The 26,846-nt window shown below is 42.9% G+C and overlaps 1 protein-coding gene across 25 annotated transcripts in view; it reads left to right on the top strand.

Moving 5' to 3' along the window:
- SPATS2L (spermatogenesis associated serine rich 2 like) overlaps positions 1–26,846 on the top strand; it is a 166,526-nt gene that overhangs the window by 20,246 nt on the left and 119,434 nt on the right. For 12 of the 25 annotated variants that reach the window (XM_070580536.1, XM_008540901.2, XM_070580543.1 and 9 more), the window contains exon 2: positions 4,673–4,722. The gene's annotated coding sequence lies outside the window, so the exon portion shown is untranslated. Of the gene's footprint in view, positions 1–459; positions 4,558–4,670; positions 4,723–22,590; positions 22,729–26,846 lie in introns of those variants that run through there. The other 13 variants (XM_070580556.1, XM_070580540.1, XM_070580539.1 and 10 more) reach the window with 3 other exon arrangements.

Raw genomic sequence — 26,846 nt, forward strand, 5'->3', positions numbered from 1 at the left:
AATGCAAACTGGTTCAGCCACTATGAAAAACAGTACAGAGATTTCTTTAAAAACTACAAATAAAAATACTATATGACCCAGCCATCCCTCTACTGGGTATTTATCCAAAGAACTTGAAATCAGCAATTCAGAGACTTATGCTCCCCTATGTTTGTTGCAGCATTATTCACAATAGCCAAGACATAGAAGCAACCTAAGTGCTCATCGACAGATGATTAGATAAAGAAGATGTGGTATATGTATACAATGGAATACTACTCAGCAATAAAAAAATGACAAAATTGTCCCATTGACAATAACATGGATGGACCTTGAGGGTATTATATTAAGCGAAATAAGCCAGATAGAGAAAGACAAACATTGTATCATTTCCCTCATATGCGGAAGATAAACAAATACATGGACAAAGAGAATTATTTAGTGGTTACTAGGAGGAAGGGGGATGAGGGGTGGGCACAAAGGCTGAAGGGGTGCACCTATATGGTAACTGACAAATAATAATGTACAACTGAAATTTCACAATGTTGTAAACTATCATAACCTCAATAAAAATATATCTATATTGAAAAATAAATTTTAAAAAAGTCTCTGTGGCATTCCTTGGGGACAGGAGTATGTGAGTCAAGTGCTGGGCATTTCAGACAAGCCACCATGACCACTTACCATTAGGGGGCCAATGGAAGGCCCCTGGAGCACCAGACTCCTTGAGCGTGCCAGCTGAGATGGCTAAACCTGTTTGCTATACTCCTCTTGAATCAGTTTCTAAATTTTATTTCTCCTTCTGCACAGGAAACTATTCTGAATTTCCCTCACTTGTTTTGGTACCACATTTCATTCAGCTCACTTCTTCATCTGCTCTTTCTTGAGCATCTGCTCTGTACCAGGCACTGTGAGAGGAACAAAGAGTAATCAGACGTCGAAAAGGAGAAAACATTATGTACCTGAGACAGAAGTAAGGTGGCCTCCAGAGTTGAGGGAAGGGAGAGGTTAAGTACATAATGATTCTTTTTCTCTGTACTTTCTACAGTAAATTGTACTACATAAAAATCTATGCTAACATTCATTTATGTAGCAAATCCCATTATAATGAATATTCCTGTTATCTGTGACTCTGGCAAGCAGCGTTAGAACACAATTCTAGTACAACACAGGACTTGGGACAGTCCCTTGGAGTGAGCTGAAATGGGATTTGACCTATATATCAAGCTTTTCATGGTTTTGATATTTTTCGTTACCATGTGTCAACAAATACCTGACTTGATATTAAAGCCAGTTAAATCAATATTTCTTGCTGTAGTCAAGATACAGCAACATATATCCAAGGGCAACATATCCCCAACAGCCATATTTTGTTGAGTACATATATTTTATCATAAACCTAACTGATAAAACTACCTTCAGATGAATAGAATGAAAATATCAACATAGCTACCTTAAAAAAAAAAAAAGCCAGAGAATCTATGATCGTGTCCCTCAGCCTTCGTTTAAGCAATCCCATCATTTACTTTGTACTCTTTAGTCCTGAGGAATGCTGGTGTGAAAAGGTCTTGATTGTGGTAGCTCTGGTTTCTTTCACTCTGCTCCAGTGGGTCCGTTTTAACCTTCTCCCAACTCCCGTCCCAACCAGAGGATTTCTGAACACAGCCCCAGAGTAGCAGGTATCAGTGAACTGAGAGTCTCGGACTGTAGGAATCTAGGAATCGCGTTGGAAGGGAGAGGGGGATTGAACCCCATTCCTTCTTGCTCTTTTTCTGAACTTTTAACTGTTAGAAGATTTCTGAAAGTTGCTTGTTAGAAACTCACAATATTTCTATAAACAAATGATCTGAAGCATCAACTTATAAACACCAACAGATTTATTTACTGTTATCAGAAAAGCCTAGCTTCTCTTCCCTGTGTACTATGGATAGAAGAGTGGCTGTCATTTTTGGGCTCCTACTCTGTCCTAAGCACTTAACAGTATCTCATTTCTAGTAGTCAAAATGATGCTTTCAGGCACGTGTTTTTACTTCCATCTTATGTATGCTGTGGGCTTCTAAGTAACTTACCTGAGGGCACCAAGCTAGAAAGTGTATAAGCAGGGATTTGAACCCAAGTTTGGCTGATTCCAAAGCCTTTTCACTTTTTACATCAGGCGATTTTCCATAACATATCATGAGATTGAAAAATCTTTTTTTTTCAAATCGTTAAAGTAACACATGCTCATTTTAGGAAGTTTGGAAAGAAGAGAAAATTGTAAAGAAGAAAAAATCACCCATAATTCTTCACCACAGGGATAATCACTACTAAAATTTTAATTTTTTTCTTTGTAGGCTTAAGAAAGCTATAATTTATATTCCCAAAAAAGTACTGTTCATCGTCTTTGAAGTTTATGCACATACTCCAACTGTATTGCTGTTGCTTAAAACATTTTTGGAATCCCTTTCAGAGCCAATTTAGGAACCGGATTCTCTATCGACTCTCACACTCAGGGTACCTTTGGCAGAGACATAGCAAAGACAGTGCATCCGTTACTTGAATATCTATCAAAATAATACATTTTTATATGTTCTACCATTTTATGCCTTCTAAAATTATATGCTGCAAATATTTAACCATCCTGTACAGAACACCATCATTGCCCTCTCTAAGAAGCAGAAGCGTCTCTGCTGACTTCTGTTGTGGTAGAAGATGGAATTCGCCAACGCGCTACTTCCTCCCATGTCAAAGATTGATGGATATTTTGGGGTTGTTTAAAAGTCTTTATTAAAAAGTAAATCTATAAATGTTTAATATCTCATTTGACAACTCGTGTTATTTATTACATTGTCAACACAACAATGTTTGCCTTTTGTGGTACATAAAGAAAATCAGAAAACTGTTTTTGTCAAAAGTTTGAAAAACATCTTTTAAAATCAATTTCTTTTTAATGGAAGTATTATACTCACTGAATTGTTCCCCTCCAAGGAGTTTTGGTGAAAGCAAATATATCTTAAGTGTGATGAACTGATCTTTAAATAAAGTCAGTAGCGTCTTGTGTTGAAGTGTTTTTCAAAGAAGCAGGCATGCGTGTGCACTCACACACACACACACGCATGCATAAAAGAAAAGATCGCTTTCAAAATGGCTGTTGGTGTACTTTTATTAAAGTCAAGAAAGTCAAGTAGTTAAGTGCCAGCTGAGTTCTCATCACTCTGGTTTATTGCATACAACACTATTACTTTTAGAAAACAACCCTAACCCGCAACCCAAGCTTCTTGCTTGTTGTCGGGTTTCTGCCATATTTTTCACAGATATTTTTATCTGCTCCATCATCTTAGCATGGTGTTCCCTCCCCCAGACTGCTGGGCACCTGGGACTCGGGGATCCTGGATCTTGGATAGGTGCAGAATTCTTTGGGGCCACTACCAGGTTTCAGGTTGGGGCAGACTGGGCATGCGCAGTTGTCCTCAGGGCTGCCCTCTTCCCTGGTCTCCTGATTGCCAAGATTTCCTACCATATAACTTCATCATGCTCACAGAGCTGATTACAAAGTGTGGGCTGCGTCTTGTGTTGATGTCCTGGGCACTATTCACGGTGCCTGGCGTTGTGTTCTAGCAATGTTTGTTAGATAAATGAAGGGTTATAATACATTCTCTCAAAAATGGAATGTTGGGGAGAAGTTAATCTGATTGAAAGAAAGTCAGAATAGAATTGTAGATTAGAATCTCAAGGTTTAAGAGCCTCTAGGTCAGTCCTCTCATTTAAAGGTGAAACCTGGAGAGGTCAGCTGACTTGCAGAAGGTCACCTAGAAAGTTGCTGCTGAGCCAGGCACAGTGTCCAGCATCCTGAGGTCCTGTCCTGTCCTTTCCAGAGCTCCCTCCTTGTTGTCGTTCCCCGGATGTTTCATGGAGGTTGAGCTGCTTCTGCAGGATCAGTGACCGGAGCATTTGAAGCCCCACACAGTGCTTAATGGAGGCTTGGATGCTCAGTGATTCTCAGGGACACTTGAAGCGATTGTTGACTTGCTGAGTGATTGGTTGGTTGGTTGATGACCTTGGCCCCCCGTCTCTCTGCTTTAGTGATTACTAGCTGAATGGCAAGTTCCCTGGGGTTGTGTGGGTATTATAGCCTATCTCTTGGAGAGGGGATATTAAGCAACAGTAATAACAATAGCTACCATTTGTTTGTGATAAATTAGGCAGGACGTCGTTGTGGTTTAGAGTCCAGGCTCTAGGGCCAGATGGTCACAGTTAGAATCCCAGCTCCAGCACTTGTCCCGCATATTTTTATGAGACAGGTGATTTGACCTTTCGGTGCCTCTTTTTCAACATCTGCAAAATACTAATGGTAAAAGTGCCTCCCTCAGAATATTGAAGAGTTAGCCCATTTGGAGCCCTAGAGCAATGCCAGGCAATTTCTAAGCAAGGGATAAATGTTAGCTATTGTTGTTATTAAAATATTACTATTGTAATATTATATTATATTATCCAGTCTTCTCAACAGCTCTCTGAGGAAAGTACTGTTATTACCCCCATTGCACAGTTGAGTAACTGAGACACAGAGAGGTTCTCTACCTACACAGCTCTAAGTCATGGGTAAGGCCCATGTCTGCCTGACTCCAGATCATGTGCTTGGGTGTGGGAGTGATGGAAGTGGGCTGTGTAGCTGCTGAATGTGAGATCTGACCTCCCAAATTTCCTTTTTCCCTAGAGCACTCCAGGACCCAGGCTGCTTTCAGGAGCATCTCCGTGGCTTCCCAGGTAAGAGGAGATGGTCCTTCCCTTCCCCATGTCTTCCTCCCGTGCATGGCCAGCTGGGCCTGTGCCTCCAGCGACTCCCGGAGTCCTGGTCACAGCCTTTGTCAGCCTCTTGGGGTTGCAACCCCAGAGCCCTTGTTTATTGTGGTGTAGAATGAAGTCCCTCGTGATGGGGTGGGGAAGGGGCGGTGGGCTTGGGCACTCCTGCCCCATGTACATCCGCTTCTCCGCCTGCATCGGCATTTCTGTGGATTTCTTCAGAGTAGTTTCACGCATGGAAAATACTTCAAAGTACCAGAAAAAAAGTCTTCTGTAGATGCCCTTGAGATGTAGAAAGGGATCATGGTGAAGAGCAACGGGCCTTCCCACCCCGCAGTGATTCCCATTTTCGCTATTGTTGCCATTGTTGAAGAACTTGTGCCAATGAATCCAGACGTCTGACTCACAACCTCCAGTGCTCACTGAGCCTTGAGTGGGAGTGGAAGGACACAGGCCTTTGAGCCAGGCAGCCTGGCTTTGCACCCTGCTTCTGCTGCCCAGGAATCGTGTGGTGTTTTGCGTGCCACCTGCCTCCCTGAGCCCCGGCTTCTTCCTCTCTGAGATGAGCTCATTATACCCATCTCGCAGGGTTGGGGTATGTCCAGCTCATGTGTTTAGAGTGAACTGTACAAGACTGACATTGGTTTCCATGGTAATTATTATTGTTACAGTTATTGTATTTGAATGGGTTCATCAAAAGTATTTGCTGGACAGGAAGCGTGTTGTTATTTTTGGTTCATCACACTTCCTCCGAAATATTTTTATTTCTTCCTCCAGCAGTCTTGCTTATTTAAATTAGTCTGCTTAGCAAGCCATGTAGTCATGGAAAGATCATCTCTGGTTCAGACCCTGTCAAATGATTGTGAATTCCAAATTGAGGTAGTCCAAATTAATGAGTTCTTGTCGCACCTGCATATTTTCATAATGTTTTATATAAACTTGATTCTTTTCTCCATAACCCTGAAACTTTAGTGGTAAAGTGGCTGTAACTTTTTGAAAAGAGCCATTAATATTGGTGGGAGTTGGTTGTTTTCCGTGAATGGAATAGAATATTTTACTTCCTCATATGTGAAATCTGAATCACCATGAAAATACTTTCTTTGTAGTAGTTCAAAGAGAATTATTATGGAAACTACTGGTTGATTCTCTCTCTCTCTGTCTCTCTCTCTCTCTCTCTGTCTCTCTCTCGCTCTTTGTGTCACATACACACTGCTTGGTTTTTCTTTCCATTAGGCCACTGATGAGTTACTATGTAAATTCTGGCAGCCTTCTCCCCCGTCAGACAAGCAAGGGCAAAATCAATTCCTGTTTTCTTGGAATGTACCAAATAATCAGAAACTCTGATTATTCTGCTGGAAGGCACCAAACAGCTTGATGGAAAGATGTACCAATTGAAAACAATTCTGATCATATTTCTGTCAGGAGAATGAGATACCTCCAGCTGTCTGTCACTAATCATATTAGAGGTGGAAAGCAGGAATGTTTGGCCTGCAAAGATTCCTCTAATCACATGTTGGAACACGACTTTTACTGGCTGCTTATCCCAGAGCGGTGACATGGAACGACCATGCTGTAACTCGTCTTGCCAATTGGTGGTAGTCTCCAACATATGTCACATGAGCACAGTTAAGGAATTTTCTAATTACAGTTCAAAGACTTTCTTTTATCTTTTTATGCTCATTCTGCAGACATCACTGATTGAAATGATTTCTCCCTCAGCATAATCCTATTGCCAGCAGTTACAAGAGAGCAGGGAGATGGCAAATGAAACCCACAATAACTGAAGAGGTGTCCGAATTCAATTAGGAAGAGGCCTCTCCCATCTGGACGCATAAGCCATATAAATCCGTTTTAATTGTGAGCTGTGGTACTTATCTGGTCATGTTGATTTTGGATGCACGTGCCAAAGCTGGATTTAGACCAGAACTCCAGATCTTCGAGCCCTAATGGCTAATTTGGGTGTCCACTGAATCCCTTAATTCATTTCTTAATTAGTTCTTCCAGAATTAGAGTTGCTTGCTTACAATCATTTTCATAAAATTTTCATAAATCTAAATAAATGTACATAGATTTTTTTTCCCCCATGGTTCACGCGTTTTGCTCTGTTCTTAAAGAACTATTCCTGTTGTTATCAAAATAATAAAAACAATCCCAACAACTTGTTGGCAAAATTAACATGTTGCCAGGCAGTGTAGTAGAGTATGGACTGAGGCACCAGGAAGCCTGCTTTTAATTTCCAACTCTGCTACGTACAGCCATGGGACCTCGGTCAGGTTACTTTCCCACTCTGTGCCTCAGTTTCCTTTGGTAAAATGGGAAGAATAATAGTACCTATCTTATAGGGTTGTTTTGAGGATTCAAATAGCATTGTATATAAGAACTGATATGCAGAAAGTGCCTCACATTCTAATAAATGTTAGTGATTCTGTCTGTTATCAATAAGACAATGGGAGACCGATGAGCCAGTTTTGCTGGTGTCACCGTATGCCATCTAAGTATGTCCCATGTACTCAGTCCATGCGGAGATGACTCGTGGTGGTGATGAAACGTTGGAGACTCTGCAATTGGACTTAGTCTGTCTTATTTGTATTTGTACTTCTCATTGGGCTACAGTATTAACATTTTTGGCTTTCCATGGTTGATCAATGTGAGTGTTAACTTGAAACCTTTTGGTGCAAAATTTCTTTAAAATTTGAACGAACGTTTTGTTCCCCCAGTAGACACAATATTGACCCTCATTAAAAGGAAAAATATGATTATAATGTGTAAAAAATATCTATGTGTTGGGGGGAGAGTTTTGGAGGTATTGGCTTCAATAAATTTTCAAACTATTGAAATTTTCAAACTGTTTTTTAACAGAGTTTAATGTATTTAATATCATGGTTCAAATTTTATGAGTGTGTAGGAGTACAAGTCTAGGGAAAGATAAATCTAGTCGTTTAATGAGGTTTCTTCATGGCTACGTAAGAGTTAGTTAACATTAAAACTGATTGCTAAGCCACTAGAATTACCTTTCCTTAGTTTTTTTTTTTTAAATTAAGTTAAATAGGACCCAGCAATTCCCCTCATGTGTGTGTGTATGCATGTGTGTATTCTAGAGAAGTGTATACTCATGTACATCCAGAAACAGTTGTAAAATGTTCTTAGCAGCATTGTTTGTATTAATCTCAAATTAGAAATGTCCAAATTATCTATCAGTAGTAGAATGGATGAATAAGTTGTGGTGTAATCATAAGATTGAATACTATACAGCCATGAAAAAAGAATAAACTAGAGGTACACACAGTAACACTGATGTATCTCACAGACGTAATGTTGTAAGAAAGAAGATACAAAATAATACATAGCAATCTTATTCCATTTATATAAAGTGTGAAAAAAGACAAAGCTAGACTCTTTTGCTAACAGGTGCATACCTAAGTGGCCAATACTATAAAGAAAAGCCAGGAATTTATTACTGAAGAATCAGGATAGTGGTTACCTCTGAGAGAGGGGGTGCTGGGGAAGAGAAAGGACCTGGGGGGCTCTGGGAGTGCTGGCAATGTTCTGTGTTTTGACTGGGTTAGTAGTTGCATGGGTAATATCCAGTATATTACATGAAACATTAATGTTTTATGTGCTTTTCTGGTTGTAGGTTATAGGTCATAATATTAAAATGCAAAATAACTATCTTTTTGACCTGGATTGGTTTGTTGTTGCCCTGCATAGTTTTAGGCCTAGAGATTCCTGTGATTATAAGTGGTTCTAGAAGTAAGCTACTTCCTGGCTGCATGGCAAGTGGCCTCAAAAGTGGAATGTGCACCCCATGGAGCTCTTGAGAAGATCCATTTGGGTGAGAAAGAAATTGATTAGGACTTGCATTTACTTTCATTTTATTCTGAAGCATCATGATAACTGATGGTGACTGTGTTGACGCTGGCATCGTGCTGGGTCCATGTGTCAGGTGGTTGGGTGTCACCTGGAGGGAGGGAGGTGAAGCTCCCCCTTCAAAGTGGCTTCCCCGCTGGTTCCTCTGCTTTGATTATTTTGTGAAATACATCGTGCCTGGTTAACTGGATTTACAAATTCTATATTTTAGTTTTAACACACTCTCACAAACAGAATCTTCAAAAGATTCTGCAAAGAATTCTTGTAAATGGAAGACAGTTTTAATATCATAGGCAATGGGAAAATGGGAAGGTTTAGCATGAACTCTTTGTCAGCCACATGATGAGATAATGACAGTGACCATCGGGTCAGATCTGGCAAGAAGCTGGCCACCAAAATTCTAAATGATCTGGAAGACGTATGGATTTATATCCACTGTGGTTAATTAGTCATGAACCTCACCCTGCATTTGCCTTGAGATAATCGTGATTAGGAAAACATTACATCACTTCTGTCATTCTCCTTTTCTATTTTGTTCATGTTTTATAAGGTATATAACATGCTGATACAATAATATACATATAAGAATTATAAACAAACGACCAAACATATTTGGGGATACATATTCAAAACATATAAAATGAAAACATCTTGGACACCACTGCCGTGTGGTTCAAGGGCTGCTCCTTGCTCACAGCTGAAATGGGTGGAAGATGGTAAACTTGCTGCCCATATCACAAGGAGACACCTCTCGGTCCTGATTTCTTTTTATTAGCAAGCATCAACACTAAGGCAATAGCTTATATATTTTTCTTTGTTAAAACTTTTCCCAAGCCACTGGGTTGGACTTGGCATAGGAGAGAATGAAAAGATAGATAGATGGATAGATAGATAGACAGACTCAGAATAGCTCTGTTTTTCTGTTTTCTTTATATTCTCTGTAAGAGTCCCTTTAGCTAAGGATTTTGTATGTTAAAGAAAGAAAAGTTGAATACCATCAGATAGGCTTTCCCAAGGCAGGAGTGATAGAAAGTGCTACATGGCACGTGCCTCATGGCTTGTAGTAGGAAGGGCGCTTGACCACCAGCCTTCAGCAGACCTGGGTTCTAAGCCTGGTCCTGCCCCTTGCCGGCAGCCAGGCCACACAGGCGGGACCCTCTCTGAGCTGCCATTGCCTCTTCTCTGTCATTATGGTGATAATAGCAACCTTCCCCGGCCCTCATGGCCATCACGTGTGAGAGCATCTGTAAAATGGAGTTTCCTACAAACATAAGGAATTATGATCCCGTCCCTTATACTTCTCCCTTAACAAAATGTACCTTTTTATTAAAGTGCTGATATCCTTAACCTACAAGTTTCTTTTGATTGTAAGCTCCAGAAACTGACTAGCTTAAACTAAAAGAGAATTATTTTACGTTTTTTTATTTGAAGGGTCCTGGGGTATCTCACAGTTGAGGGAAGGGTGAACCGTCAAACTGTGTGAGGGGCCACAACCGGGAAAGCTCTTGCGGTCTCAGCAGAGGATTTTGTGGCCCTCTTCTCTAGATACCGCTGTTAATGTGGTCCAGCGCTGATGACTGTCACCCTCTGGGCTCACGATTGCAAGTTTGAGGTCCCTAGAAGAGAGAATCTAGTTGGTCTGGCTTAGGTTGCCTGATCACCTTTGACCAGTCAGCCTCGGTTGAGGGGACAAAGTCACACAGTATGGACAAGATTCCTGGGAGCTCCAATCCCACATGTCTGGGCCATCTCAGAAAATCAGGGCTCCCTCTGAGCCTCTGCCTATAATCAGTATTAATGTTGCAGTAGTTGCTAATGACTCAACTTTGTTTAAGGAATTTTAATAGAAAGAAGCAAAGAAATAGAAATACAGGAGTATATGTGAGTGTTCTCTTCAATAAATGTCAACACACCTAACTGAGCCTGGACTTCTCATGTTCTTCTTTAGGTGGACACTGGACTTGAAATCACCTTCGTTAGATGCTAAAAATTCTCTGTAGGTCCCGAGGGGCGTCCTTCTGCTTAGGCTGCTTCTTTACGTTTAGCTCCACTTCTGCCTTGAGCTACTGCTTTACCTCTTGGTAGAAAGACAGCATAAATCAGTCTCGCGTTCCTAGTGCCAAGACCCTTCACTCTCTTCGCTGACAGCCTGACACCTTTATGCCGGGGTGGAAAGAAAACAGAGAGGGGTGCAGGGTCTGCTTACCACAGGCCTGTTGTCAAAGTACTAAAGGACCTTAACTTTTTTCTCCTGTGAACCTGTGACAGTGTATTTGGCTATATCACAGCCGCCCTAAGCAGACGTATGCAGCCGTTCCTCGCACCAGACGGGTATTTGATACGCGGCATTTGTTCTCCCAGGGCTCGAGAAATTACTTGTAATATTTCAAGACTAGAAACGATGAAAATGTTTATATGCCTGAAAAATTGATGAATATCTTCCAAAACACTTTAGACGTTGCTTTCAAATATTGCCCTGACAAGCCCTGAATGGAGCACTGTGACCTTTGGATTATTCTCTGTGAAGCTATAAGGAGTGCTGAAATGCCTTGTTTTTCAAGCACGTATAGATATGAAATAACCAAATTTTATACTGCTAATACACAGTGAAATTTTCTTTCTATAGAAAGAAACTTCCTTTCTTAGAGAAAGCTTACCACTAAAGAAAGAGAGATGGTAATAATCATCATTTGACTTAGCCTCCGTTTCCCAAAGTGCTGAGTTAGAACGTAATCTGTACTTCCTACTTTTTAACCAAGTCTCAATCCGTTACCCGCCCAGTGCCTCACACGGGGGCAGGATTTCCTCCTCGTCAGAGTTTAAGTGCTGACCCGTGAAATGTTGGGCTTGTGTGGGCAGCTGTTGTCCAAAGGCTTGCAGGTGTCCTGACTAATGCTTTGAAAGACAAGCTTTAGCAATAAATCACAGCGTACATAACTTTTCAATAAAGTAATGGAAAGGATTTTGTATTCTGGGTCCTCTAAGCTTTGGTATTTGGAAGTTACTTCCATGGGAAATTAAAGTAAAGGGGCAAAACGTTCTCAGGCTTTAACCCTTGGACTCAGGGCAGCTATCGTCAATAGTGAAGCTTCTTGGTGGCTTTGTTCTCCTAACCCTGAGATCTCTTGGCTCTGGGAACTGACCCAGTGCCAAGGATAGGCCTAATTGCATTCCTCGTTCCTGAGAAAAAAACAATCTCAAAGGAATTTTTCTTTTCTTTCAAAGGAGTACCTTGAACATTAACATTTTCTGGAATAGCAAAGTTGTTTATAAGACTTCTGCAAAGCTTTCTGAAAAGAGAGCTTGAAGAGGGCTCTGGCAGCCAATTAAGAGGTACGTGTTGCTCACCTAGAGCAACTAAGAGTTAGGGAGATGGAATCGAAGAAGCAGGGGAGATGTGGCTTCGTCCTCTACAAGCTTGCTCTCTGAATAACCAGCTGATGTCCTCTTTTCTTCTTCCTCTGTGATCTGCTCAAAGAGTTAGCAAGATAGTACGTGATATATTCAGCTAGCCCCATAACAGACTACCAACTGTCTGATGCAAGCTCTGTTCCCCGGGATTCCCAGTGCTGTGCCCATTTCCTGGTACATTAGAGATGTTCAGTGAGTGAGAACAGGAATATGTTCAGGTGGGTCTTTCTGTGATCTGTGTATTGGTGAATTTTATACTGGGCCGTATAGACTCTGGGCCAGATTGATCAAGGAATCAGTACCCAACTTTAGTAGATTGGGATCTTCCAATACATGGAGCTGATATTCTGGGGTGGAGGGGTGCAGAGAATGAAGAAACGAGAAACCAAGTGAGTAAGTACAATAGTTATAGCTAGCAATAAGGCCTACAGAAGGCCTCACCAGAGTGAGTGCTGTGGTGGAGATAAAGGGCTCGGAGAAACCAAAACCTGGAGCAACCTGAAAACTCAGTGGTAGAAAAAGAATTGATAGAACCTTCCAGAAGGTTCAATTACTCCAGAAGTTAGCATATTCAATGAAAAGGTTCAGCTTTTGTTAATGCAAATAGGTCTGCAGAGTTCTTACCATACTGACAGTATCAGTTTCTACTTTATGGAATTTTGCTTTTAACACCGCGGTTGATTCATGCCTGGTGCCAAGGCCAAGGGTCAGCTCTCTGCTTCACTTCCCTCCTCCAAGCTGCGGCTTCTCAGCAAAGCCAGGCAGCTGTCTCCCAAATGTACAGTCGGTCACAGAGGAAAGCGGATGAACAAAAGAGGGTAGATCAACACAAAGTTATCGTCAGAGCTGAAGAAAAGAATCTCAGAGTGATTGCCCGGCTGACTTCGGGTCAGAAGTCTTATCTTTGTATCAAGGACAACGTTTAATAGAGATTTGGGTACAAAGCACACATCGCCCTCCAGGCATGCTGAACTCTGTCAACCGGAAAACTGTTCCTTAAGGGTTACAATTTCCCCTTTTTCCTAAATTAAAAAATGCTAATGTGAACTCTTGACTCTCCACAACACGTTCTTATTGTATATAGGGCAAAGAGTAAATCAGACACTTGCCTAATGACATAGCACTTCATTTTTACGCGGCAAGCTGGAGGTAATTTTAGCTTTTCTTTTTTCCATGCTTCTTTATGGAAATAGGCCACAATCGTTTTGATTCTACCGTATTTCATAACCTTATAGTGTGCTTCCTGTTTATGCTATTAAGAGCTGTTTTTAAAGACCCTTGAGGGATATCTTTTAATATATTCTTTTTAAAATTAATTATTCATCTGTAGTACACCCTTAGAATGTCTGAGGGTTTAGAAATATAGAAACTTCTTAATGAGACATGCTTAATGGTCTGTGCAGAGTATTGCAATGTTTACACCTAGTTCAGTTAACGTAAATTATATTTAATTAGCTATTCTGGAAAAGTAGTAGATATTTTAGAATAGATTCAGTACCTAAAACCCACCATTTGCCTTTTAGGTATAGTATTTATAGATAAAATTCTATGAGTAGTATATATAGATTTAAAAATGTTTACAGTAACAAAGTCAATTCTTAGGCACTTACAATAATAAGAATAACATGTCTTATTGGGGCATGAAAAACATCCATGTGTGACAGAGGATCACTTTTATAAAAATTCTTTATAAAATTTAAAGTGCTACACAAATATACTCATGTTGGTATTTTTACACTTGTGACATGTGGAACTTCTGGGCTGAACAACAGTCCATAACTTTGTGTTTTAATGCTGAACATGTTCCTGTTTCAAATGAGATTTCATTTTTCACATGTAAGTCTTGAGTCAGAAACGCCGAGGTCCTTACTTGGGTGCCTTCACATTGCACTTGACTTTTGAACCCTCCGGTCCACACTTGTGCCACTAGAGGTGTGCTTCACGCGATGCTTTAGAAGGAAGAGTAATTTCTAGGAAGGACCTTGACGCACATCACATGGGTCTGTAGATGACAGCTACGAGCCCCACTGTGGCCATCCCCGGTCCCTCACGTGCACTGGAACTGGCCTGAGAAATGGCTCATTCCTGGTCTTATGTGGCCTCCGTTATGGTCCTCTGACAGACCTCCTTTTCCAGAACTTCTCTGCCATGACTCTCTTTGCTGCTGTGGTGTCTTCTGCAATCTGGTCCTTTTCTTGTAGTTATTCCAGCCACTTGCGTTTTTTCTGCCAACCCAGTGTCTTGGTTAGTCTCTCTGTTCCTTCCTGTCCTCCGACACTGCATTCTCTGCACGTTCTCTGCCCTTCAGCTCCTTTTTTCACCCCCATGGCTGCCAGAAACTGGGAATGAGAAAAACGTGTCCGGGTCCATTCTGTGCCGCCCGCCCACCCGCTCTCCTCCCTGGGCGATCGGCTCTCGGGGCTGAGCTGCCAGCTGCATCCTTGTTCTCCTGTCTTCACGGAAGGCCCCGGGCGGTGAGGACAACCGGCCGGGGCTGGCCTAGGGAAGGGCCGCAGGTGTGCAGCAGGGCCCAGGCCCCGGAATGGGCTCCAGGCAGTCACCATGGCCACAGCACTATCCCTTCCATAAGCCTCACCTCTCATTGAGCTCTGACGTGGCTGGACAGACTTAGATGGTGAACAGTGTTTTTCTGGAAACAAAAAGAAATGGGATTCTTTTGAGAAGCTGCACTTGAACTTTTTCCCTTTTCTTCCTTTTTGAGTCATTATATGCAGCTCAAGTTTCCTTTTAGCAAGTGTTTTTCCTTTTGTGAGAACCAGCTAATTTCTCGTACATCACAGAAGCGGTGTGCTTGTTCAAGATAAGGATACCTCGTAGGGCCTCAAACATGTAGCTCTGGGACGTGCGTCCAGCAAACGTTTCTTCAGTGCTTCTGGGTGCGGGGCGCTGGCCAACTGGCCTCCTAATTCTGTCACTGCTTTAATGTGTCAACTCAGCTAATCCTCCCACCAGCCCTGTGGCGGGGGTCAGTGTTGTCATTTGCGTTTTACGATGTAGACGCCGGGGTACAGTGAAGGCCAGGAAGTTGCCCGCCATCACACAGCTCCCAGTGGGCAGGGCCTGAAGCACACCAGGTGCTCTGGCTCAGGGTCCCGTTCTCTGCCACCGAGCGGCTGCCTCAGTGACTCGGCCCATCGGGTAGCCTGCTGGATGGAGTCTGTTAGCTCATCTCCAGGTGGGAAGAGTAACGCCTACCGTACCAAGCGGTGGGGAGGGTCGAATAAGACAGTTGTTTGGAGGGGCTCAGCTGACGGCGAGGCGCTGAGTCAGCAGCGCGAGGTCGACACCTTGTTAGTCGAGTGGGTCTTACTATTGAGTTTGGCCCTTGCTCCTTGGATATCCTGCTGGTTCAGATGAAAAACTGGGTGTTTTTCTTGAAGTTTCAGAAAACCTCAGGTTTCACAATGAAAATGAACATTTTATTCCAAAATGGTGGCATTTGGGAGTATTTAGAGCGTAGGCAGAACACAGCAGAGCACTTGAACGTGCCGGGCAAGTCCAGTGGTGTCCGTTCCCTTTAAGCCCCATCGATGTAGCACCAGACACGCCTCCCTTTTTTTCTGAATCAGGCACAGTGAATTTTCTTCCAAGTCTGTTCACCACATACCCGGGGACTTGTCATGAAGGGTCCTTCAGCGTGTGATATTGGGTCTGGGGCCCCAAAACAGAAGAGACATTGGGCAAGGTTTAGGCCAATGAAGAGAGGTGGAAATCAAGGCCAAAGATGAGGATTTATTTAGAAAGGCCACAACGGAAAACAAACGATGCTTCAAAATGTGGGACAGGAGACCAGGGCCAGGCCCCAGAGAGGTCTGAAGGGTGGTGCTAGGAGAGTAGGGGGGCCTGGGAAGAGAGAGAGCGAGGAGACTGAGAACGACGATCCAGACGGGACAGGACGGGTGCTCCCTGCAGCGGGCCTCGGGGAGGTGGGAGCTGCCCTCCTCCCTTGGGTGCTGGGCCCACCTTCCCTGCTCACAGTCCCCCCATAAGTCAGGATGTCGGGGATCTGAGTTCTTACGGTCCTTGGGGGAAGTGACCAGCCAAATGCCTGATTTTGTGATTCTTTGGAGCTTTCGTGCTTCCTGGAAATTGAGCTCTTCCTGGTTTTTAGCGGACTGTCCTGCATCCCTCAGGTCAATGTTTAGGGGATCTTCCAGGCAGGATTCCTGACCATGATGAGTTATTTTTTCCTCTTTTCTGGGTCAGAACAACATCCTTGTCATTCAGTCTCCAAATATAGCAAGGAGTTATGATAGAAGAATATCCTTATGTTAGGAAAGAGGTTGGCAGCCTCAGTGATGTGAAAATGTCCAATTTAGAAAACACATTTAAAAAGAAAAGCTGTTTTAAGTCCTTTTTGGAATCAGGTGGAATAAAAATGAATAAGTAAAAAATTTAAAAGCAAATGTGTAGTCTGACCACACATTCCACATCTTCTCTTTGGTCTTGCAGGTACTTGTTGATTTTGCCTGAACTTCAGATGTTTCTAACATTTCATTAAAATGTCAAACTGCAAACTGACTCTGGAGTCTAATTGGGTGCATACCTTCGATGATAGATTTTCTAGCTGATGCATGTAATCAGAGCACTACAAGAATGTTGCCAGGGACTAACCGTCTAGAATATCTTTAAGAATGTTGAGTACTTAACACAGGAGGGGAAAGGCCTCACATCCCTGAGAAAGAGTCAAAGTGGAATGTGTGAGTCAGTCCTGGCTGGAGGTGTGTAAGTAGGGAGCTCCGAGTCTGAAATCCTCTAATTGACTAAGGGTCTGTAGTTGACATTCACCAGAATTATAGATAGAAGCACATCTGTCACCCTTGACCAAGCCAAATGTGCCTTCAGAGTTTCTCCTCATGAAGTGCTGAACTGATCAGGGCACTTGATACGCATGTAACTGAAGTAAATTACACTGTCTGACTCCCCGGGCAGAAGGCAGTTTGGCAAATGTATCTCTTTTAATCCTTTAAAACGTGTTCACTGTTTTTTCACAGGAATTTTATTTCTTTAAATTTATGCTAAGGAAATAAGGACGTGTGCAAAGATTTTAGCCACAAAGATGTTCATCTCATCATTGTTTATAACAGGGTAAACAGGGAATTGCTTATACGTACAACAGTAACAGAGTAGTTAAACATGTGACAGTCGTATAGTGAGACACTGCTACTAGACATATTTCAGCTGAACACGTGTGTTGAGCGCAGTAACTGCTCTTTCATACCCCTGGTTTAGCTGAGATTATTAGCTTTCTTCCTGATCTCTGCAAAATGCAGGAACTCAACTTATTAGACCATCTCTGGGGTTTCTTCCTGCTCCCAAATCCCAGGTCTACACTTCCTGGGTTTACTCAGAGAAACTGTTGAGTGGGGGGCCTTCCTGCATTTCTCATATTTGCCAGCTGCCAAGTGATGAAAGTAGATTAGTAACAAGGATTCATCTTATTATTTGCAGTACACTCAGACTGACCCGGTCTGCAAGATTAACCTTGATTCTGTATTCTGCTACACTGAAGAGAGGCCTTCAGATGATCTCGTTTTTCCATCATTTGTTGATTACTCTAGTTTTTTTCTGTGTAATATTGGCACCTGAGCTAACAACTGTTGCCAATCTTTTTTTTTTTCTGCTTTTTCTCCCCAAGTCCCCCTAGTACATAGTTGTATATTTTAGTTGTGGGTCCTTCTAGTTGTGGCATGTGGGACGCCACCTCAGTGTGGCCTGATGAGTGGTGCCATGTCCGCGCCCAGGATCCGAACCAGCGAAACCCTGGGCCACTGAAGTGGAGCGCGCGAACTTAACCACTCAGCCATGGGGCCGGCCCGATTACTCTAGTTTCGAACTTTTGGGGAGCGCCTATTGAGAACTGCTCAGAGTTTCAGGGGAGCTTCGGCAGCAGGTGAGAATCAGCTGATGCAGACAGTGACCAAGAATTCCCTTCCATTAGAAAATAAAATTCCCACCAGCCATTAAATGCTGACAACCTGTCAGCCTGTTGCTTTGGCATCATGCAGGCCTCTGTCTGTCCACACCCCCTGGGCCTGGGTCAGGTCAGTGAGGTGAGATGTTGTATATTTTACCTCATTATTCACTCTTGGCAGATATCACGGTATTGCAATCAGATTTCTCCTACCTTTAAAAATAGAATTCAGAACAAGTTCACAGTAAACCTAGAGGTAAGTTGCAGTACACCTCTGGCAGACCGACTTCCTAACTCTGTAACTTCTGAAATGGACGTTAGTGGAAAGAGTTTGGAGCCATGAGTTAGGAAGCGGTGTTTTGATCCTGGCTCTGCCATGGACTTGTGGAGCGTTAGAGAGGTGACCCATTCATTTTAGGGTTAAGTTTTTCTCCTCTGTAAAGTGAGAGGGTTGAATTCACTGGTTTTCGAGCCTCCTTCCAGCTCTGAAATTATATGAATATGATCTGCAAAGGTCATTTATCGTTGCCTACATCTCCCAAGACCGAAGGTGGAGCATCTGTTAGCAATCCAGCCCAGTGTCTCCCTTATCTGTTATCTCTCTTGGTCCAGTCAATTGTTGTTTTCTTGTTTATCTTCCTCTTCTCATGCCACACTACATAATTTCAGAGAGAATCTTGTGTTAGCATTCTGTCTATCCTCTAATCTATGATGTGTCTTTGAGACTGGTGAAAAAATTCTTAAAAGCAGCTACTTCCATTATTCTGCAGTCTTTAAAGCTATCCCCTGAGAACTAAATGTCAATTCAAAGATTCCTACATTTGTTATTTCTAACCTAACCTATAGAAGTCTAAAGCAAAATTTGAAACAGAAAACAGAAAAATTCCTGCCTAGAACCAGTGAACTCATAAATATGTAGTATGATTTTTCCCTATAATTTAAGAAGAAATTAGGATATTTAACATTTTTAGCAACATTTTTCTCAGTATCTACATTGAATATGCAAAATTGGGCTGCTGCACATGCTTGCAGAGCCTGCTTTTTTTTGGGGGGGGGACGGGTAGAGTGAGGAAGATTGACTGCCAATCTTCCTCTTTTTGCTTAAGGAAGATTGTCCCTGAGCTAATGTCTGTGCCAGTCTTCCTCTATTTTGTATGTGGGCCACCACCACAGCGTGGCTTGATGAGCAGTGTATAGGTCTGTGCCTGGGATCCGAACCTGTGAAGCCCGGGCAGCTGAAGTGGAGTGCGCAAACTTAACCTCTACGCCACCAGGCCGGCCCTGCCAAGCCTGCACTTTTAGTTGTAGATACCGTATTTTTAAATTGAGTAATAATTTCAAATGAATCTACTATAAAAGAAAAATCAGGTTACCCTAATGAAAGATTTTACAAATGAAGTGCTTGTGTGTTTTAACTTGATCTCTAATTTATAACCCTGAAATATGTAATACCTCCTTTACATATATGGGATATCTGTTTTCTGTCGTAAGCACAGAAAACCAACCCAAACAGGCACAGAAGAGACTACTAGTTGCCACCCAATACTCGTTCTTTCCTCCTTCCTTGTAACACACTCTGATTTTATTCAAGGGCAATGTGCCCAGCCAAAGACTGCGTTCCCAGTCTCCCTTGCAGTTAGGGGAGGTCACCAGAGGCATCTTTTGATGGGACTTTCAGGAAACGGTTTCAGCAGGAGTTGACTGGGCTGTGTGTTTCTTGACTCTGCTTCTGTGTTCCTCTGGTTGGCTCCTTTCTGAGCTCCACATGTTTACAAGATGCCTGAGGCAGCTTCAGTCCCATCACCCTCTTCATTCACGCCTAGCAAAGAGAAAGGCTAATTTCCTAGTAGCTCAAACAAAGCCCCAGGTTTGCTTCTCCTTGACCTGATTACCCATTTTGGGCTGACTTGAACTCATAACTGAGACACACGGAATGATGTACTGATGGGTTCAACCTGCATCTTCCCCATCCCAAGACGCATTCTGGAGGTAGCTTCACTGGGTCCTCTAAAGCGAAATAGAGCTTCTGTGGCCAGGAGAAGTGGGAGTGGATAGACACTGAATGATCAGAGCAAAATATCCACCCCACCCGGTTTGCCAGTTTCTTCTTTGAGTTATTATCGTCTCTAGAGATGGGGTAAACTGATCATTTGGTTTTGCAAAGCTATATTGAACAATGATTTTGGTCATTGGATTCATTTATGGTAAATGAAATTGAAGTCTCAAGTCCACACCATTAGTCCAGATTAGATATCAAAATATGTATCTTTTAGTTTTCTAGATTAATATATTGCAATAAGCCATATAACTTCCTATAACTTCCCCTTCTCATTGCCACCCTAAATATGGCCCTCTAAATGGTAGAATCAAAGTTTGCCAATATGCTTTTTAAACCCAAACAACTGTACTTTCCAATATAGCTTGTTGATGCAGCAGAGGACATCGTTTCTGAACATAAAGTTGTTTAGCAAGTTAGAGCTGAACGGAATTTAAAATGGCTTGAGATAAACTCTGAAGAAGTGGTACTTTAAAGTAGTAATGTCAGCAAGCTGCCTATTATGCAACCATAATACCAGTGCTCTGAGTTTAGATGGAGGACCTACAGGGCAATGACAAAAAACACCGTGGCCTTCTGTTTTGTATGAGTGACCATGTAGAAGTGATTTTGAAGTGATTTACTGCAGTTGCATGTTGGGACGTGGAATGCAGCAAGACAGATGATTATGGCCACAGTTCTGAAAATGTTCAGATGGCTTTCAATTAGCTTTGGGCAAGGCTGCTTCTTGCAGAAGCCAGTATTGATTTTTCAGAATGCCTCCTAGCTTTTCAGCAGAAGGGCCGATCATGTCAGTCGTTTGAAGCCACAGGAAGCGTCACTGGAGAGTGGACTGCAGAACACTTTCCTGCAGTGGCTGGGGGACTGGCTCTCTGGGCTGGAGACGTCTCTGGTAGGAATGAGAGTGCGGACTCTGCAGTCAGAGTGGGACATGGATCTGACATGGCCCCTCCGCATGTACCAGCAGATCACCAAACTCCTGGAGCCTCAATTTCCTCCTCTGTAAAATGGGCCTATATGAGAACCTAATGAGAAAAGGCATGCAGAGCTTCTAGCCCAGTGCCTCAGACCTATCCTGTTTGGTAAATATTATTATCCGGTTTTCAGAGTTGACCTTTGAAAAGAGGGAGGAATGTTGAGTATTCACTCTTTTCTTTTCTCCTAAGTTTCATTAAGCAAAAAAAAAAAGTATGACAGTGAAGAAGTTGAGTTTGGCTTGGCTCCACCTGACAATGCTTTTACTTTGTTATGTGGAAAAATGGAGAGTTGATAACGGGTGTATTGTGGGTGCCTTAGGGTCTTGTCCTGTACTTTGGGTGCAAATTTGCTGAAAACAGTCTTTTTGGAAGGATAGTGTCATTGCATCACATCTAAGAACGTCAGCCACCTGCTGTGGGAGCAGCAAGGAGCCTGAGAAGTCGGGGAGGCCTCAGCTGCAAATGGCGCCACGTCAAAGACCCTGACGTTCTGTCTGTCTGTCGTTTTAGACCTGCGGGAAGCGTGAGCATCTCAGAATAACAGGGCCCTAGGACTGTAACCCTCCCTTTTACAAATGAGGAAACTGAAGCCCAGAAAGGAAAAGCAACTCAAAGGCCACGTGAAGAGTCAGTGACACAGGCAGGCCCTAAACTCCAAGTTCCTGATGCCCAGGTCAGGGCAGCAACGACTACAGCCCCTAGACTCTACCGGTTATCCTTTGAACCTCTCCTTCTGGTCTCCTGTTTATTGACAGTCTCATCCAACCACTGAAGGACAGGAATTCATTCTTTCAGCAAATTCAGTTTGTTAGAAGCCACCTTACCCCCTCCCCAAATGTCAGCATCTACAGGTCTTCCTATTGTGGCCACTCAATTTCCCGTGAACAGAATCCACATCTCGTGCCTGGAGGGTCTAAGAGGAGCCACGGTCCTAAGCTGTTGAGTGGGAGAAGGGCTGGAGGCCTCGCTGTTAGTGTCCAGACTTCCTCCTAAGCCCTAGGTTTCAGCCTGGTGCCTCAGACTGCCCTCCATAATGCCTGAAATCTCCAGTCTCTTGGGTTCAGTTTTTCTGGAGAATAAACCACCCGTGTCCCACAGGGCTGGGGAGGGATGGTTGCCTGGCCGCTCTGAGTGGAGTGGATCTGTCACCCTCCAGAACCTTGCTGGGGTTCTTTGGGAGGCCAGCTGGCTGGCTTCTCCTTTGCATTCCTGTCTGTGGGCTCTTAGTCTCAGCTGCCTCTGCTGTCCGTCATTCCCCCTCCCACCCCGCCCTTTGCTTTCCATCTTGCAGAATTGTTGTGTCATGTCTCAGCCATTTTTGTCTCCTCTCCCATTTGTTGTCCTTTGGGGCTTAGGCCTTTTTTATTTCTTTCTCACCATCCTAGTGGGTTTTAGAAGGAAGCAGAGGTCAGCACAACTGTTTAACTACCTCCCCTGCCCCAGAACGTTAATAGCCTTTTTTTTTTTTTTTTTTTTTGGTATATTGTCCAGAATTTCATCTCTCTTAATACAAGGTTCTAATGTGGACCTAAAGCCCAATGGATAGTGACTGACCAGGGCTGAGTGCAGGTAATTTGTTTTTGCAGTGTTGAGGACCTTGGCCTTTGGCAAGCAGAGGATGGATTAAGGAAATCTCAGTTCTCATGTGACGCGTTACCCGCAGCAAAGACCACGCCATATGTTCAGTCACTGCCAGGAACCTTCCGAAAAACAAATCTTCTCAGGTTTTGTGTTATCACCAAAAATTAACCTCACAGCGTGGTTCATAATCATGTTTATGAAAATGTTTTGAAAATGAATGCACCTTTATGAAATTGATGGATGGAAATCAATGAGAACTCTGTCGGGGAGGCGGGTTTGTATATTTCCTCTGTGGCTGAGCCCTCGCCAGAGGAAGTGCCGAACATCCCTCTCAGTGTTTGTGTTTTCAGATGCACTAACCAGCGACAGAAAGCTCTTCTCCTAGTGTGTACATACCCGGAATGCAGAGGAATAAATGTTTGTCAGGTGGATAAACTCAATGTATGGTAGAGGATTTTGTGACTACGGCAACATGTTTGCAGTAAAACCATTTGAAGGCAAGATGCTTTTCAAAATCCCGAGAAATTAAAATTAAATGAATGGCACATATTTTATTTTGCCAAAGACTAAAATTTTCCGTTAAAAAAAATAAATGTATTAGCCTGTCAGTAAGTTCTCTCCAGCACCTGACGTATTTTCGTTAGTACTACATTATTCCTGGTGTTCTGACGTGCATAATTGTTACCAAAGGGGTTCGCTAATATTGTATTCAGAATTGATGACTGATTTCTATAGCCCTGAACTGAAGGATGAGACATTAAAATTTTTGTATTCACTCCTGCCCTCTCCACCTGTCTCTCCAGTGAGAGATTGTAAATTGAGTTTTTACTTTAATACAACTACAGTTCAGCCCTGTGAAAACACAGTTAACAATAATGTAGACTTTAGTGTCAGGTACTTCTGTGGACTTCACTCAGGAAGCATTGGATTCTAGAAATATCTGAGAAGTTTGGTTATAAATCCCTGCCCCTTGACCTAGTTCTCAAGGAGGGTGGGTCTAGTTCAGTATTGTTCGGTTGATGGTTGCTCTCTGTTGTCTTTTAATGGATTCTAAGAATGTTATCCTGCCTCTTCTCCAGTCTGTTTGGCTGCCTCTCTGGTTTGGGTAGTTTCCCGTTTCAGTGTCCATCTAAGTTTCATGTTTCTGTGCTTGAAGAATGAACCAGAGGCTGGTGCCTTTTTGTGTCCCACCTCTTACTTCTTGTTAATGCATAGACGATGTGACACCGCATGGTTTACAACCAAAAGAGGTGTGTGCTGCATTTGTATTCTGAATTTGTTTTCTTGCATGAGCAAAACTGATGATTTAGGGACGATAGAAAAGGGCATACACTTAAAGACGTAAAATGCGTTGCAAGCTCTATATGAAAAAAAAGTACAAAACATTTCGGTTTTGAAGTCACTGTGTAACCAGCAGAAGTTAAAAAATACAGGCAAACACTGTTTCTCTCTCTCTCTCTTAAGCATTGTCCCAAATAACTGGTTTAACTCGTTTCTCCCCCACTGTATTGATCACTTGCTCTGGCTTGGTGCAGACGTAGCTACAGAATTCTCTTGCAAACCTGCCGGTTTTTTTCTTTAAACCCTTGCTTTAGAATAGCTGGATTTAGTGGCGGGGCCTCAGCCTGTGCTCCTCCCACTCCCTTGGAGAGGGGAGCGTGATAAATTTCTCCCCTTCCCTTTTGATTATACGAGGAGTTGGGTAAACGTAACTCAGTGCCAGCACACCTGAATTCAGGGCCAGCTCCCCGGGTAACTGCTCTCTTGTTCTTTAGTCTCCTGGGCCTGGGGAGCAGTAAGGGTAATGAATTCCTCTAGGTGGTGATAAGAGCTACATTCCAAGAGGATTAACAGCACAAAACCTGCTTCTAGGAGGAAGAAAACGGAAGAGGCGGGGGAGGAGGAACACCCACATTGACACACACACACACAGCCGCTCAGTACGCTTTGCAGTGTGTGCTCAAAGCCACATTCCAATTTTAGCTGTCAAAAAATGAAGCTGCTTTGACAAGAGCGTCTCTACATGTTGCACATGACGGGGAGAGCCTTTAAAAGGCTTGGAAGCTTCTTGTTCAGAGGAAGGGGACGGTTTGGTCCTAACCTCTGCTTTGCCGTAAGAATTACACCTGGCCTGTATCAGGTACCTCCTTGATCAAGACGCAGAAACATCTTTCAAAGTACCTCGATTTCAGACTTTTCAACCTAGGGGTGCAAAGGAGATGGGATGTAAAAGTCCATGTAATTTGGTATCCACATCTGAGAACAGTGCTGCTCATGAAAATTTGGCCCCATTTAAACTTTCCTAAAACAGCATGATCACTGCATTGAAATTTGGGATCTTGATTGTGCAACTCAACTGGAGGTCCCTTGTGTGTGTTTCCACGGATATATTTGGTGAAACGTAAAGGCAGAATCATTCCTGTCTGCTCATCAAGGGCCAGAACCAACCCACACACATCTGCCTAGCTATTCCCCACTGCCTCTTAAGAAAATGAGCCTTTCATTTTTCAAAAGAAGCCACTACCCATAAAGCAGAAAACCAGAGTGCGTGGATGTGGTTCTCTGATTGTCTCACCCTCTTGCTACCCTTCACCACCCCCACCCCCAATGGCTGCGAGACCCCAAATTTTCAGACCTTAAGTCTAAACACCTTTTGTCTTTCCAGGTCCCCTCTCTTACAAAGAAATCTGACTTAGTTTAGATTATCCCTAAAAAAATAATTCTGAAGGTGTTTGCCGCTCAGACACATTGTTCTTGAGAGATAAACACATAATTAACTCTTATTGAAGCAGTGACTTTTACAAGTGCTGTGCTATGGTCTAAAACAGAAACATGCCACACTATTGTGGGAAACTACAGCTTTTACATTTTCTTGGCTGAACTCTGGTCTTCTCCTCAGTGAGAAGAGAACATTCCACAAATATCAAAGTGAGCCTTCAGTAAAGACGTCCAGTCCACATTTTGCATGGCTGAGTCCATTGGAAATGTACCCTCTTGATGTCGGTGCAGGCTTAGCGAAGTTAAACATTGGCCGAGTGAGTTTGTTTTTGAGAGCAGTCACTTCAGGAAGGCATGTTGGAGCAAACCTAAGCTTAGATAACCATGAGTAATTATTTGCCTATGTCCATAATTTTAACAGTGTGAATCATTAGCTCAGACCCTCTCTTTTATCCCGAAGAGGAAAAGATGCATTGGCCAAGATCGTGCCTTTTTGTGAAGGCTCTTTGTTCTTAGTAGGAAAGCATGTTGCTGTTCTTCCTCTTTGTGCCCTGAGAACCTGGTGGCCCTGCCAGTGGAGCCATAGGTCTCGTCCAGTTTCACTGGCCCTAGTAGAGTTGCGTTTGGCCATCTCTATCGTAACTACCCCCTCCAATGTGGGAGGCTAGTTACTGCCAAGGATTCTTGTTAATGTCCTTTCTTCTCATTTTGGGGGGTAGTTTGTAGAAAATACAAAGAGCTTTTAACTGTCCGTAGATGTGCTTTCTGGGATACAGGAGAAAATGCTTTTCAATTTAAGAGAAAATAGCCATGAGTTTGTTAGTTATTTGCTGTGACCTAACAAACCAGATTTTAGCAACAAAGGCGGTACCTTTGACGCCTTGCCAGGGTTGTGTTTCATAGCTAAACATGACATTTAGGAAATGTCAGCTGTGAATGACTTTTCAAAAAATTGTAGTAAAGTATGGTTTGCTCTTTGTACAATCCCTGACTTACAAGTACTCAACAAACAAGTTTCCAGTGGACATAAAAGGCTGCCCTTCCTCCATCTCTCCCTTTTCAGGATCCCTTTCATTTCTCCTCTTTGCCCTCTCAGCCCCTCCCGCCCGTCCCCTCAGTGCCAGCGCCATTTCAGCACTGCTATGGAAACTGCCTGTGGAAAAACTTGGCTCTTCTGGAAAAACTGGTTTCTAAAGTGGAAGAAGCAGCCTTGTGCAAACAGGCATGGTGAGCCTGACCCCAGAGATAGCTCCTGGGCAGGACCAGGTGGACTTGCCAATATGTTCTCTAATGTGGCGTGATTCCTTTTAACTACATTCCCTTTTATTCATCTGGACTTACAGGTATCCTTTTTTTAAAGATCTGGATGTCTGTGAGAGAGCTGAGGAAAACAAGCTTTAAACACAGAGCCTCATGTATGTTTAGTGCTTTATCTCTCACTGTTTACAAAAGGTTTCCACGCATACACATTTGTTCTTCACAACTTCTTTACAAATGGTGAAACTGGGACTCAGAGAAGTGAAATATTTGAGCTGATGGAAGC

Source organism: Equus przewalskii, chromosome 17 (assembly GCF_037783145.1).
Source record: "Equus przewalskii isolate Varuska chromosome 17, EquPr2, whole genome shotgun sequence".
In the NCBI taxonomy this organism is placed as follows: Eukaryota; Metazoa; Chordata; class Mammalia; order Perissodactyla; family Equidae; genus Equus; species Equus przewalskii.